At 37.5% G+C, this 16674-nt stretch overlaps 1 protein-coding gene across 1 annotated transcript in view; it reads right to left on the bottom strand.

The window, feature by feature from the left end:
• Positions 1-10629, bottom strand: part of Ap1g1 (adaptor related protein complex 1 subunit gamma 1) — a 79248-nt gene extending 68619 nt beyond the window's left edge. The window contains exon 1 of the mRNA XM_046434495.2: positions 10271-10629. The gene's annotated coding sequence lies outside the window, so the exon portion shown is untranslated. The remainder of the gene's footprint in view (positions 1-10270) is intronic.
• Positions 10630-16674: the final 6045 nt, after the last annotated feature.

Raw genomic sequence — 16674 nt, 5'->3', positions numbered from 1 at the left:
TTCACCAAAACAGATTTTTTAAAAAATAAGATACATGTAAATGCAAACATGCTACTGAATGATCCAATAGTCTTAAGATGCATAAAAAGCAATAAAGCCAAGAAAATGATAAGCAAACAAGATAAACATCTAATTTGACATTAAGAAAGAAATTTTTCACTCTTCCAACCCTAATGTTATAACAAAAGATGTCCTAAACTTAAGAAGTGCCATCAACTTCTCAAAAAATTTAAGTTTTGTAAAGAGCCAAAAGGTCTAGTAAACGTGGAGGGTTATCTGTGTTTATTGGTGCATTATAGTTGATTTTCAGAACTCAAATGCCTTTTAAAACTCTCCATATTTTCTGACATCTTTCAAGTAATGAACACATAACTTACGTAATAAAACTTGCTTTAAAAATTCAAACAAACTATCAAAAACCATAAGAATTAAAGCAAAATCATAAACTATGAAACAATGTCATTCATCTCAAAAGACTTTCTAAAATCTGTTAATTCTGGATACACAGGGGTTGGGGAAAGGTTGTCCACAGAAAACAAGAACAGTATAATACTCATTTTTAGAATTAAGATGTCACTCAGTGACAGTACTTATCTAGCACACCCAACCAAAAAGAAAAAAATCACGTTTCTGATATTAACTAATTAGAAATAAAGGGGAAAGTTATATTAACAACAGTTGTCAAAATAAAATACCTAGAAAAATTTAGTAAGAAGGAATTATACAAAAAAAATTATGAAATATATAAAACATGTATTGAAAGTCTTTTAAAAAGAAAAATTATCTTCGTTAACCTCCAAAAATTAATGTATAAATACAGCATAATCACAAGCAGTAAGCTTTGAGATTTTCAGAACTCAAAAACATTATTTTCAATCAATATATATACAAGAATGAATACTTAAGAATAGTCAAAAATGAAAAACTACAGTTATAGTTTTTTTTTTTTGGGGGGGGGTATTTGGTTGGTTGGTTTTTTTCAGTACTGAACCCACAGGTTCTCTACACTCAGCTACATCCCCACCCCTTTTTATTTTGAGATAGGGTCTCACTAAGCTGCCCAAACTAGCCTTGAGTTTATAATTCTCCAGCTTTAGCCTCCCAAAATGCTGAGATTACAGATGAGCCCACAGCGCCTAGCCTGATAGAAGCTTTTCTTAACAAAAAGTAACTTTCTACAAATTTATTATATCAAAACAAGGACTGGGTGGGGCTGGGGATGTGGCTCAAGCGGTAGCACGATCGCCTGGCATGCGTGTGGCCCGGGTTCGATCCTCAGCACCACATACGAACAAAGATGTTGTGTCTGCGGAAAACTAATAAATAAATAAATAAATAAATATTTTAAAAAAAAACAAGGACTGGGGGGCTGAGATTGTGGCTCAGCGGTAGAGTGCTCGCCTAGCACAGGCAGGACCCAGGTTCAATCCTCAGCACCACATTAAAAATAAAGGCATTGTGTTGTGTCCATCTACACCTAAAAAATAAATAAATATTAAAAAAAAATAACAAGGACTGGGGATGTTGCTCAGTGGTAGTGCATTTGCCTCACATGCAAGAGACCCTGGTTCCATCCCCAACACCATAAAAATAAATAAACAAATAAATAATAATTTTTAAATTATTTTAAAACAATAAAACAAGGGTACAGGATGAGAAAAACAAAACAACTAAAAAGAACAAACATACATGGAAACACAGCATATAACAAGTGGCATTTAATTCACTGAGGAGAATGGTTTGTTTAGTCTTGGCCTAGCAGCCTGTCTATATAAAGCTAAATCATGTAAGAGACTCCTTGCCTCATACCATGTAAATGTAAACTCCTGATGAATAAATATACTGTTTATTTTTTTAAACCCCATGGTTAAAAAGAATATTTAAGGCAACATTTGTATATTCTTGGTATGGAAGAGACTCTCCTAAGTAGCATGGTTTCAGAAGTCATAAAGGAAAAGAGGGGTATATATGACTACTTTAAAACATCTAACACAAGATCAAAAGAAAAATGAAAGACAATACAGTTATACTCTGTGGGAGACCAACCTTGCACATGACTGGGTCACACTCCCCGGCTGGGTGCTGAGGCGCTCAGTCACAGAAATGTGGCAGAGCTTTCCCCACCCTTCTTGGGTTCGAGGGTAGGTGTCTCATGCATGGGTGTGTCTTGTTACAGCCCCATGGGTGAAGCTATGCTCACCTGTTCCTTTGTAATATAACCCCTTGCCCTGTTTAGGATAGAATCTTCCATGGAAGTGCCTTTTGTTTGTCCCCTACTCTTACTGTGCCTTAGGTGTCAACCTGCTGACAGTGGACATCATGAAGATAGACTCAGCCCCCTGAAACCTGACCCCTTGCCTCATTTGAATAGTTTCTCCTCAATAAAAGGGGTCAGTGCATGCTCTCACTCTCTCTCTTCCTGCGGACCCTTAAGGTCAGAGGAGCCATCACAGCAACCCCAAAGAAAAAGGTATTTGTGTCTCTTGTGTGGTTATTTTGTGCAGCCCAGTTAGCCCAGTTAGCCCAGTTCAACTGAGTAACCCCTGAGCCTTTTAGTCGCGAGAACTGAATCCCGGCAATACTCCATTTTTGTATGATGGGTCAAAATGCATTCTACTTTAATATATAACTAATTAGAACAAATTTAAAAAGACAATACATGTGCCATATGACAATATTCCATAAGGTGCTCCAAAGAGATAAAAGGAAAAAAAAGACAGTGGTAGTGGAGCATGCAATGGGGAGACTGAGCCAGGAGGACTGCAAGCTCAAGCGAATCACAAATAGAAGCTCAAGGAGAGCCTTTTTATTTAATTTGAGAGGAAGACCTTGTCTCAAATTAAATAAAAAGGCCTGGGGATACAGTTCAGTGGTTAAGGGCCCCTGGGTTTAACCCCCAGTACCCTCCACAAAAAAAGACAGAAATAACTTCAAAAAGAAATGAACCAAGGACCTGAACAGACAATTCTCAATAAAGAAAATCCAAATAGCCAATAAGCATATCAAAAGAGGCTAGCCCCAGTAAAACTGAAATTAAGACAAAACTGAGGGGCTGGGGCTGTAGCTCAGTGGTAGAGCGCTTGCCTAGCTTATGTGAGACACTGAGTTCACTCCTCAGCACCGCATAAACATAAACAAATAAAATAAAAGCATTCTGTGCATCTACAATTACAAATTTTTTTTTTAAAAAAAAGACAAAACTGAAGCAACATTTGTCATCTAGCAGACTAGTAAAAATTAAATCAAATATTTACATGTAGTGGTGCGATGATACAGAGAACACACTGCTAGTGAAGGTGGAAATTATGACAATCTATTTCAAGAATCATCTGAAAATAATACATTTAAAATATATTTCTGTTAATCCTGAAATCCCACTTTGTAGATTCTAGTCTGTAGAAATGAAAGTATCAGCAAATAAGGTAACATGCATGAGTATATTTATTGAAGCACTATGTACAGTGACATAAATCTGCAAACAATCTAAATGTCCACAGGAAAATAGTTGAACAAGTTATGGTACATCCATGCTATAAATCATATTAGGAAAGTTTAACATATCTGGGACTGGGGATGTGGCTCAAGCGGTAGCGCGCTCGCCTGGCATGTGTTCGGCCCGGGTTAGATCCTCAGCACCACATACAAACAAAGATGTTGTGTCCGCCGAAAACTAAAAAATAAATATTAAAAAATTCTCTAAAAAAAAAAAAAAGTAGAATTATATTTACTGACCATAACACATCAAGAAAGGTTTAGTATACAGTAATATAATTTGATCTCTTTTGTAAAAAAGAACTCCTATATACACACATTTATATTAGTACAGAATATACAGCAATATATCATGGAAACACTGAAGGATGCCCATAATCTGGGTAAATTGGTTTAAGAGCAATAATGAAAATGATTGAAGGAAATTAATAAAATCTTCAGGTGTTTTTTTTTTACTTATTACAATGAACAATTACAATTATTATATTATTTTATAGATTTAAAAAATGAAGGCTGACACAGTGGCACACACCTGTGAATCTCAGCAGCTCAGGAGACTGAAGCAGGAAGATCACAAGTACAAAGCCAGCTTTGGCAATTTAGCAAGGCCCTAAGCAACTCGATGAGACCCTATCTTTAAATTAAACATAAAAAAGGGTTAGGGATGTGGTTCCCTGGTTAAGTGCCCCTGGGTTAAATCCCTGGTACCAAAAAATAAACAAAAGATGAATTTAAAAAATTTTTTAAATATCAGAATGATAAAAATAAATTATTCAAACGTAAGAAGGGGACTCAGTAACAAATCAATCAAGTACCATTGTATGGAAAAAGTTGTAAGTTCCCAACTTATTATTAGTTTCCTCAGCATAATGAATTACATAATATATATTCAAAGATAATGGAAAAAACAGATTTCTTGTAAGCCACCTGAAGCTTTCACTGAGCGAATCACAAATAGAAAAGATTAATATCTATTTATACCCTAAAATTTTCAAAACTAAGAAGATAAACCAGGCGCAGTGGCGCATGCCTGTAATCTCAGTGGCTCAGGAGGTTGAGGCAGGAGTATCACAGGTTCAAAACCAGCACTATTGGGGCTGAGGTTGTGGCTCAGCGATAGAGCGCTCGCCTACATGTGCAAGACCGTGGGTTTGATCCTCAGCACCACATAAAAAATAAAATAAAGATGTGTGTTCACCAAAAACTAAAATTATATATATATATATCATTAGCAAAAGTGAGGCACTAAGCAACTTAGTGAGACCCTTAAATAAAATAGGGCTGGGGATGTGGCTCAGTGGTCAAATGCCCCTGAGTTCAATCCCCAGTACCCCCCACCCAAAAAAAGAAATATTTTCTAAACCAAAAAACAAACTTAACTGACATCAACTCTACGAGCCACTCGCAAATGACCTGCAGTGATTCTCATAACTCAATCAGGAACCTGACTGCTTGAGACTCTACCATGGACCAATTACCATCTGTCAGAGTACCTGAACAATTTTTCCACATTATTTTCACTTATCTATTCTGCAAGGTGACCCCTAAGTGTAAGGCACTATGCAATGTATAGGAATACCATAAACTTGACAGTTCTAGTTCTTTAGAGGCTGGTGGGGAAAAAAAAAAGAACAGACAATTCAAATAGTACTCAAAAACTGCTCCGCCCCTTTGCCAGGGTTGCTTGGAGAAAAAAGTACTACACTCCTGTACCCAGAGGGTAGAGAGGAAAAGAAAAATAAGCATTCCAGGTATAGGCAGAACATGAACAATGAGAATGAAAGAATAATCAAGGAATAGCAAAAAGTTCAGTGTGTGTAAATAAAAATAATATAACCAAATGTTAGTAATATCAAAGTGCAAGCTACTTCCTCATTCTACTTTCTTAAATAATCACCACCACGTATTAAGCTTTCACCATAGAAGAGGTTTCTAAGCACAATTCAAAACTCAAACTCTCACTAGTGGGGAAAAAAATACATTTTTTTTTGGAGGGGTGGGGGCTTGTCAGGGATTGAACCAAGGAGCACTTAACCACTAAGCCACATCCCTGCCCCTTTGTATTTTGAGAGAGGGTCTCACTACGTTGCTGAACTGGAATGAGATTGCTTCAGCCTTCAGAGTCACTGAAATTACGTGTATGCACCCCCATGCTCAGCAAAATATGCACTTAAAAATCACATATATTGGGTACTACTAGAAAAAAATAATTCTTACAATAAAGTTCTTTCCCTTCAACAACCATATCAAAACTTAATATTTACAAAGATTCAATTAACTCTACACAGTGTACCTAATTATTTTCAGTTAGTTTTCCCCCAACCAATCATCTTAAACCAGTATTTTTATCATATTTTAAAACAACTATGTTTTAAAATTTTTCAAAATGTAGGAAGGGGGGGCTGGAGTTGTGGCTCGGTGGTAGAGTGCTCGCCTAGCTTGTGTGAGGCCCTGGGTTCGATCCTCAGCGCCACGTATAAATAAAGATAATGTGTGCAACTACAACTAAAAAATAAATAAATATTTTTAAACATGTAGGAAGGAATCAAATCTTTCATATAGATTTTTTTAAAGTAATTTAAAAAATAGCTTCTCTTTCTTTTCTTCCTCTTGAAACTGCACAATTTCTCAAGTGAGATTTAGGAAATAGCTTCACTAACCTGAGTTGTAAAAGCACTAATGAAGTTTTGTTTGTTGTACAGTTGTATAATCATTTACAAAAATTAGCTCTTATAACCAATTAATGTATATAATACATTCATTATATACAAACATTGTATAAAGAAGAGGGCAAAAAGTGATTTCATAGTTCCAAAGATCTCAGCATCACATCTTTCTCAAATTTGCTTATCCCAGAAATCCACAACATTAACCTTGAAACCTGACTAGCTGAAAAGCCTGAGGACAGTACTGATGCCCAGTACTACAGGAGTACAAAAAGATATAACAAAGCAAAGCAAACGCCTAGCACGTTGCATGGAGACTACTGTGCCATTAACAATAAAGAAAAGGGGTAAAAACTACTTGTCTTTAAGATATCTTTAATTATTCAGAGTACAAGGATCACATATATTTTCTTCGTCTTTTAAAACACTATGATTTTTCCGGATATAAACTCCCAAGGCAACATGGTCGCAATAATCATAGTGGCATTGAGGGTAGGGCAAAGTCTTGGAATCAGCCTAACCACCTAGCAATAGGGGAATAGACATCTAAATAAATTATGATTTATGATAAAAAATAAATAAATAAATAAATAAAACACTATGATTTTTCCTTTCTATTTTTCATTAACATTTATAACACTAATTTTATTTATCCAATGGTCTGAATTAAAAAACAAAGGCAAAACTTCCAAGTACTTAATGAAAAAGCATTTTTCATTTCAATCATCTTAACCTAAACCTTGCCCTTTTATACTACAGTGTTAGCTAATGTTGACTCAACAAGTTTGTGAGCTGATTCCCCCAACACCCACTTATGGACCCTTCAAACTTTGACAGGTTTGTTCTAGTAACCAGAACTCATGCCAAATTAAGTGTTTTGTGTTACTCCTTCAGTGAAGAAAATAAATTCACATTTTCAAAGTAGAAATGAAGGCTCTTTTCCCTTTCCTGACTTCAGTCAAATAAAATTTATACACAAAAAGACACCTGGAAAAATTCTAATACATTTTTTTAAAAGATAATGATTTTCAAAACTTATAAACCATGAAACATGAGATTATATAAATCAATATTTTCCCTTGATTTTAAAATTCCTTGCTACTTTATAAATATTATCCTGCAAAAGAAAATGAATGAGATGAAAGAAAACCAAAATCAAGAGCTGAAAATTCATAAAGCAGTGAAAGATTAAATTACAAACACCTAAAACAGCTAAACAAGTTTCTGATATCTGAGGAAAGCTAATATTTTTAGATTTTTCTAAGCTAAATCTAAAGAAAAGAGTTGTAAAGTTTTGATATTAAATCCTGCTGTATACACAAATTTTAAACATCACCATCATATGCAAATAAAGGGATTAAGCATTGGGACAATCCATTTTGATATGTGGACTCCCAAGTCAATTTTCTTAATTAAAAATAATCCTTTGAGGGGCTGGGGTCATAGCTCAGTGGTACAGAACTTGCCTAACATGTGTGAGGCACTGGGTTCGATTCTCAGCACCACATATAAATAAATAAAAGTCCATCAACAACTAAAAATATATATATTTAAAAATAATAATAATAAAAATCCTTTGAGCCAGGTGCAGTAACCTGTAATCCCAGCAGCTCAGGAGGCTGAGGGAAGAGTATCACAGGTTCAAAGCCAGCCTCAGCAAAAGTGAGCCTCTAACCAACTCATAAGACCCTATCTCTAAATAAAATACAAAATAGGGCTAGGGATGTGATTCAATGATCGAGTGCCACTGAGTTCAATCCCAGGTACAAATAAACATATCCCTTGAAAACATTCAACTTGTTAAAATTGCATAGTTTTTATGATTCATTAAACTTGGGGTTTGGTTTTGTTTGCCCATCACTGACTTTGAAAACTTCTTTTTAAAAATTAATGGGCTGGGGCTGGCCTCAGCAGCTGCACACCTGTCTGGCATGTGTGAAGCACTGGGTTCGATTCTCAGCACTGCATATGAATAAATAAAATAAAGTCTATCAACAAGTAAAAAAAAAAAAAATTAACACTCCAATGAAATATCACCAAGGCATCACTGGCAATTGTGTACTTTACAGTTTCACTTTGAAATTCACCATCATATGCACAATTGCTGTGAGTAAAGCAGATAGGATCAAGAACAAGTAACTGCTCCCAAAAGAAAATGAATGGAAGTCTCCTGAACACTAATTTTAATTGTACATGCAATTCCCAACAAGTTTAGACAAAGTTAGACATCCACATGAGCTAAACAGAACTTTGCTATTAATTTGTTAAGGCAAAAAGATACTTTCTCAAAGTAAACTTCAAAGTACCTACGAATGGCTTTTAAATACTAGTACATTATTCTATAACATGAACCGAGTTAAACAACCACCTGACAGCTCTTACAATACCTTGTTTGAAAAGTGTTATTCAGAACATTTCATTAGTACTAGAAGGAAATAGTAAATGAGTGAGTAGTCCATAAGAACTCAGGATTTGACGGTTCTTTTAAAGCAAAAGGGAAAACTGCAGTTTCAGAGTTAATACACTGGCAATACTAGTATCTAATAATAATATACATATTTGAAGGCTCGCTTAAACAGATACCAAAAACACGAAATATTTATGCTGAAAATATTCCGCCTACCGAGACATCATATGACCTGTAAAGGGATTATCTATACTCTCACTTTATAAGAATAATGAAAATTATTAGAAGATTTGACTCAGTGTTCGTTACAAATTTAAATTGCAATAGTCACTTCACTGTGATCTCTAATAAGCGGTAAAAATTCAGGCTGAGATGAAATACAGGTGATTCAATCACAGTCACCTAACCTGAAATGTAGGAAATAATCAGTCGATTATTGTGAAATGCTTTTTATTCAACCATGCTAGACTGCAAACATACTTTAAGAACACAATAAAAGTGATGGGATTATGGGTACCTTGAGGAGTTATATTTTCCAAACCAAAAGTTAAGGTGCATATAATCTGACAAGTACTATGGAGAATAGTGGAAATGAATTACTTGAAATGTAACCACCCCACGAAAAACCAATACATGACGTCAAAACGTGTATTTTTTAGAATCGGTCAACCAAGACCATTACTGTACAAACATCTGAAAATTAAGACAACTAAGAAATTACTCAGTCCTCTCGTCTATTAACTAATCCCTACAGTAACCCAAAAAAGTTACTATTTACGTGAGATTAATATTCTTCACAACTTCCATACTCAGGGATACACGCCGAACATATAAAACTGTCAATTAGTTTTACGAAAAAGCTTAGTGGTCGGTACAGAAAGAAAATCCACAGAAGAGAAAACATTTGACAGCTCCTTTCCCCCAAAAGCCATGTAATCTGCTTTATAAACCATTACTGCCCAAGTACACTGGAGCGAGCGGGTCCACGGCTCGCCTCCCCGAGACCTCACAGGGAAGCGTAACCAACCTGACTCTCAGGCAATCAGGAAGATCGGGAGAGTCAGTAGAAACTGACGTCCGCAGGACGAGGAGTTTGAGAGAAGGGTGAACAGCGTAGTCGCAGGGGAGTTGGTTTTTTTGTTTTGTTTTGTTTTTGTTTTTTAAGGCGGTAAACTGGGGAAGAAGTTAGTGGAAAGGATAGAGGGAGGCGAAGCCGAGGTCCGGCTCCGAGAGGACGGCGTAGCACCGACAGACCGCGATTAACTCAGCATGTGGCAATGCCGAGAGTTCCGAGACCTGACCTGAGCACCAGCTACAAGAACGCTGATACGTGGCTGCGAGAGGACACGCGGGGGTGGGGCCCGCCCCGCTAATTCCTGGGCTCCCTGAATAAGCTATCAGAGGAGGATCGCAGCCTGAGAAAGTCAATGAGTTCAAGGAGGCCTGCCCTGGCCCGGCAACGCCACAGCAAGGAACGCTGCTGCGCGCGGAACCTCCGGGTCTGAGGCCTCGGGGTCGGCCCTGAGGAAGTCGGAGCAACCCCTGGAGCTCCCGGCCCCTCCTGGCCCAACCTCTGTCCTCTCTTCTCACCCCCCACAGGCTGGGACCGGACCCCTGGGACTGACAGGAAGCTTCCGGCCACACGCCCGCGGCAGCGGCAGGGTAAAAAAAACAATACGCTCTTAGCGCCGCGAGTGACACTCACCGGCCCGAAACCTCGAATGAAACCAGCAGCTTCGGGGGCGGCGGCAGCAGTGGCAGCAGGAACCGAACATCCAAAATGGCGGCTCCCTCGGCCTCACCACCGCTACTGCAGGCGGAGGGATTCTTAGGAGGAAGCGGGTTTTTAACTAACTTCCCACACTACCTCAATAACTTCGGTCCCTATCTCTCCCTCCTTGTCAATCCTGCGCCCTCTGACTGCAACTCCTCGGGCCTCCCCCCTCGGATTACCCAAGAACTCGGACCCCGCCGAGGACTATTTGCCAACGAGGAGGCGACTGCTCCTGGCAGAGCGACGCAAAGCGTAGCAAGGATCGGGGCTGTCACTGATGACGCTAGACGCGGCTGCCGAGTCACCGCTGAGATGAGTCTGAGCAAGAAAAATCCGGACTACCCCGGAGACGACGCACTTTGGTTCCGCTTAGAGCGGGAGGGCGGGCGGACTGGCGGGCGGGCTAACCAGGAAGTGGTGTGCCACCTGAAAGGGGCGGAGCTAGGCAGAGAAGCTGAGGTTGTGGGAGAGAAGCAGGTGGGGACCGAACGCTTAGCCAGGCTGAGGAAGAGAATCCCAAACTCGTTCCTTTCACCTTTAAGACCTCAGCTTTCTCTTTAACTTCAAAAACATGCTTCAAAGTCATCTTGGATTCTATGGTTTTATGGTATCTTTGCAATGAACTTTATGAAAAAAAAAAAAAAATTAGATGACAAAGCAGAATAGAGGCCAAGCCTAGTCCTGCCCCTCTTGCTTTGGACAGATCACTTAAACTCTCCAAGCCCTGAATTTTCTAGTATGTAAAAAGAGAAAATTTGGACTAATAATAGCTAAAAACTCTTTCAGAATGGGCCTTCTATGACTCCATGAATTAATGACCTGGGCCAAAGAAAATTTGACTAGACCGTTCCTGGCTTGAAAAATAATTACTAACATGTGACAGTCTTTTTCACGAGATCTTGGTACATTTAAAGGTGACCGATCTAGACTAAAATCCTTTAGATTGCCAACGAAGTACTCCCAAAAGTAAATGAAACAAAGCACCAGACTGGATACCAAAAAGAACCATATTAACTGCAAATCCCAAATTTAAGACCTGAGTGTCATATACAGGAAGTTGCACTTTCTTCCTTAGGTAATTGCTTTCATGCAGGGATTTCAAAACACTTTACAAAAATTGAACTGGGTGTGCTCAGCTGTGTAGTTTTGTCCTTGAACTTCCACGGCATGCCAAAAGACTGGAAAGAAAGGAAGCCAAGGGCATAAAAGGATTTATCAGTTTTTATTATTAAATGTTGATAACACATTGTTCATAAAGCACCTTCATATGTATAATCTAATTTTACCCTCTGGACAACCTCCTGAGACTGTAAATAATTCAGTGTTTTTAAAAATATTTTTTAGACGTACTTTTATTTTGTTCATTTATTTATGTGTGGTGCTGGGAATCAAACCCAGTGCCGTGCCTCACACATGCTAGGCAAGTGCTCTACCACTGAGCCATAACCCTAGCCCAATAATTCAGTTTTATTTATTTTTTTAAATATCTTTTTAAATTGTAGATGGATACAATACCTTTTATTTATTTTTATGTGGTGCTGTGAATTGAACCCAGTGCCTCACACTTGCTAGGCAAGCGCTCTACCACTGAGTTACAGCCTCAACCCATAATTTAGTTTTATAAATAAGGAGATAGAGACTCAGAGAAACTGTGACTTGCTGAAAGTTTCCTTCCCCCACTAGATTTCTGCTATATATAGCCATCTTACATTTTAGAAAATTGTACCCACCAAAACCCCAAACACAAACACAAGGGTGAAATCAACCTAGGGCAAATGGATTGAAAAGAATGATACTTATAGATTCAGACCCTCTTATCCCTCTGCTACACATCAGTACAGTGTAGCTCTAGATCACATGGTTAGTAAATAGAATAACACTAAAATATCATAAGGATGGCAAAATGTGGGTTCCCTTGAGCTGTACCTATGCATGGAACACATGCCAAATTCAGTTTGAGATTTCCATAAAAGAATAGAGGTTGCAAAGCAGAGTTAGTAAGTATTCCATTTGGAATATCACAAAAATTGTTTAGAGGCCAAAATAAAGTGTTTACCATTACAAACCAAAAAGAAAAGAAAACCTTTCTTCTTAAGAAGAGCTTTGCTAGGCTCAGTAGCGCACACCTGTAATCCCAGCCACTCAGGAAGCTGAAGTAGGAGGATTGCAAATTCAAAGTCAGCCTCAGCCATTTAGTAAGGCTCTAAGCAGACCCTGTTTCAAAATGAAAATAAAATGCACTGGGCAAATGGAATATCATTCACCTTTAAAGAACAGTGAAATTATGGCATTTGCCAGTAAATGGATGGAGTTGGAGAATATCATGCTAAACGAAATAAGCCAATCCCCCCAAAAAAACAACGGCTAAATATTTTCTTTAATATGTGGATGCTAATTCACAACAATGCGGGGTACACTAGAGAAGAATAGCGCTACCTTAGATTAGGTAGAGAGAAGTGAAGGGAGGCGAGGAGAGTGGGTATGGGGATAGGAATGATAGTAGAATAAAACAGACAAAAAATTATTACTTTATGTATATATGTGACTGCATGACCAATGTGATTCTGCAACATGTACACTCAGAAAAATGAGAAATTATATCCCATCTATGTATGATATAGCAAAGTGCATAAATGCATTCTACTGTCATGTATAACTAATTAAAACAAATTTAAAAATTGATTTTTAAAAAGGGCTGGGGATGTGGCTCAGTGCGTAAGCTCCCATAGTTTAATACTCAATACCCACCCCCCATACCATACCAAATGTACCATACCAAATGGCAGATAATCAAAGAGAAACTTGCAACATAAACCTCCTCCCTGTATTTTTTTAATATTTTCTTTTTAATTACCAAATCCCTCACCCATGCAACCCAAAATTAAAAAGAATTGCCCCAATTTATACCATAATTATCATTAACTTGGAATCTTTGGTTTCTGTGGCTTGTGCTTAAAATTTAGAAAGGCTTACTCCCCAACTTCTAAGACATAATCTCAAATTTCAGATAAGTTACACACATTCATAAAGGGGACCATTAGGCTACCAATAAAAATAAAATTATAGCTCTAACTTTATAATCATGGTATAGCAGATTTTTCTAAACAATGTTACTAAAATAAGCTTGTAAAAATTGTGTATACATACAGAAAAATTTGAAAACCAAAATTAAAATATAAAAATGGTTATCTTTGGATGATGGGACTGTAGAGGATTTTAATTTTGTTTTATTTTTGCAACCAAAAAGAAAAGTTAAGTTGGACTTGTTTTCTGATTCTTCTTTATCTAGTCTCATAAAATCACCAAGATTTAGTCTATTAGACCACAACAAATAATAGAAACTGGAAAGGAACCTAAAATTTATTGATCACCTACTAAGACTTTCATATGCATTATTTCTTTAACCTTTATTATTGTCCCCATTTTACAGATGAGAAAAAGAAGCAGCTAGTAAGTGACAGAGTCTACATTTGAGTCCAGACATACAGGATTCCACTGATTTTCTAGAAACACTTATTTTATTATATATGTACATTCATTCTTCCAAATACTTATTTGTTTTGTTGACTCTTTGGATTTGTTCAGGGTTTGGGGTTTTTTTTTTCCTTTGTTTGTTTTTGCAGTACTGGGATCAAATCCAGATCCTCACACATGATAAGCAAACACTCTGCCACTTAGCTATCTTCCCAGCCCCCCAAAACTCATTTATTAAAAGATCTTTTCCTCTAGCTTTTGAGTTCTTTCATACACATTTGACAGGAGGCACCATTTGCTAAAAGTCATATAGGTAGTATGAGATGGGATTTAAAATTCACACCATTCTGCCTACCTGAAAAAAAAGAGATAATTATGGGATAATTAAAGATCCAGAGGAAAATTTATTGACCTCAATTAATAATATTCTGTAGGTCAAGAATCTTCATCTAAGTATTTCAAATTTGAGGGGACAGAAATAATTACATGTGTGTACACAGACACACATTTACACATTATTACAGTAGGCAGAGAAATATAGAATTTAATAAATGGAAGGAATTGTGAACAAGAAAGCTTCAGACCCACACAAAGATGGCTATGCTAAAATTCACACCCAGTCCTGATTCCCAGGCAAATGCTCAATTCAAGGACCAAGAAATTAATTCATTTTCTTCAGCATTTCAAGTCTCTGGTTAAGGTCTTCCAAGTCAACCTCTTCGGAATCATAAGGGTCGATGGACAGGCTTGCTTGAGGTTTTACATCAGGCAAATTAGACAGCATAAAGTTATGGAAACCAATCTTGGTTCTTGATTCTGGCTTTGAAGAAGTTTGGGGGCTGAGTCCTGGACCTATGTATTTCAATATATGTAATTAAAAGTCATAACAAGGCAGTCCTCCAGAAGAAAATCCCAGCCTCAAAGAAAGAGGCTACTATTGCATTGTGAAGAAATTAAGAATATACTCTTTCAAAATATGCTGAATTGGTCTATTGATTATTTCAAGTTGAAATCACATGTAGCTTCAAAGAGGACTATTTGGCCCATTTTTTCCTACACGCAGCAAGTCATAAAGATTTTCTTGGATGTCCTTCCCACTCCAAGCCACTAGACTCTGGTAACTGGGGCTTAGTGAACCTAAATAAATGCCTCTAAGTAACTCTTACCTTCCACTAGCTTTTATTTCCCACCCCATATACCTCTTAGTAATATCCCTAGAATTTACTACTCTCATCCAAAGATCCATTTGTCCTGTCATTCCTGCAAATTTATTTTCTTTGTCTAAAAAAGTATATAAGCATTATGCCTTGGCCACGTCATTGAACTTTACTCTCTAATGTGCAAAAGTAATAAATCTTGGGGCTGAAGTTGTAGCTCAGTGGAAGAGCTCTTGCCTAGCATGCGTGAGGCACTGGGTTTGATCCTCAGCACCACTTAAAAATAAATAAAGGCTTTGTGTCAATATACAATTAAAAATTATAAACAAATAATTCTTGTTGCTTTTATCTTATTAATCAGATCTTATGCTAATTCAGTTTCTAGACCCAGCCCAAAAACCCATCTAAGAACCTAGGGTTGGGAGAGGGGATCACTCCCTCTCCTACAATGGCTTTTGAGAATGCAGCATATGCTATGACTGGAAAACTTAACAATTCTCCCTTCATGCAACAGGTGGTATTGTTTATCATTTGCTGGCAATCTTCTTTAAGGTTCACTGGAGCTTTTAACAAAGGCACAATTTTCAAAATATGTGACAGGACGATCTCTTATAATATTGGTTCTTTGTGTTAAAGACTCCCGAAATCTGATGAAAGCAATGAATCCTTTCCCTTACATATCCAAAATTGTGCCTATCACTTAGTGGACTCTATGCCAAGAACCCCTGGTCTAATGCAAACAAAGTTATTCACATTAGAGGCCTTGCCACAGGAACTCTGTATACTTGCATTAGACCAAGTTCCCAGAAGTGAGGCCTCTAATGGGAGTAGTTTTATTTTCCTACTAATTTTTAGCTACTAATTTTTTTGGGGGGTGGGCACCAGGAATTGAACCCAAGGTCACTTGATCACTGAGCCACATTTCCAGTCCCAATTTGTATTTTATTTAGAGACAGGGTCTCACTGAGTTGCTTAGTGCCTCATCATTGCTAAGGCTGGCACTATAATCTCAGCCTCCCAAGCTGCTGGGATTATAGGCATGCAGCAACATGCCTGGTTTAGCTACTAATTTTTAAGTCGGAACATTGGAAGGTCTGTATCTCCTGAATTGTATCATGGATTTCAAAACACTATCCACATCCATGATGAAAACTGTTAGCTACTATAAAGGAACAACTGTACCCCTGGTAAATCACTAATATACTTCTCTCACCAGTGTAGACAGAGTCTTTTTTAAAAAAAATATTTATTTTTTTAGCTTTTTAGGTGGACACAATATCTTTATTTTGTTTTTATGTGGTGCTGAGAATAGAACCCAGTGCCTCACGCATGCTAGGCAAGCGAGCTACCTGAGCCACATCCCCAGCCCCCACAGTCTTATAATAATTGAAATAGGGTTTGAGTTGTGGCTCTGTGGCAGAGCACTTGCCTAGCATGTGTGAGGCACTGGGTTCAATTCTCAGCACCACATATAAATAAATAAATAAAGGTCCATTGACGACTAGAAAATTATTTTTAAAATAATTTTTCAAATATCTTCAGTGAATAGCAAGCAACTCCAACTTCTGCCAGCATTTTCTATACTTACTAAGAACCAGTGAGGGAAGCAAATCATTCTTCTTATAGTCATCATTCTGAAAGAAAAAAAAATCACTAGGAAGTGAATGGTTTGAGTTCCAAATGCATATGTTTTTCACACAGCAA

Source organism: Marmota monax, unplaced genomic scaffold (assembly GCF_021218885.2).
Source record: "Marmota monax isolate L192 unplaced genomic scaffold, Marmota_monax_Labrador192_F-V1.1 WCK01_AAM20220418_F8-fsc00024, whole genome shotgun sequence".
In the NCBI taxonomy this organism is placed as follows: domain Eukaryota; kingdom Metazoa; phylum Chordata; class Mammalia; order Rodentia; family Sciuridae; genus Marmota; species Marmota monax.
This window is presented reverse-complemented; position numbering and strand designations above follow the sequence as displayed.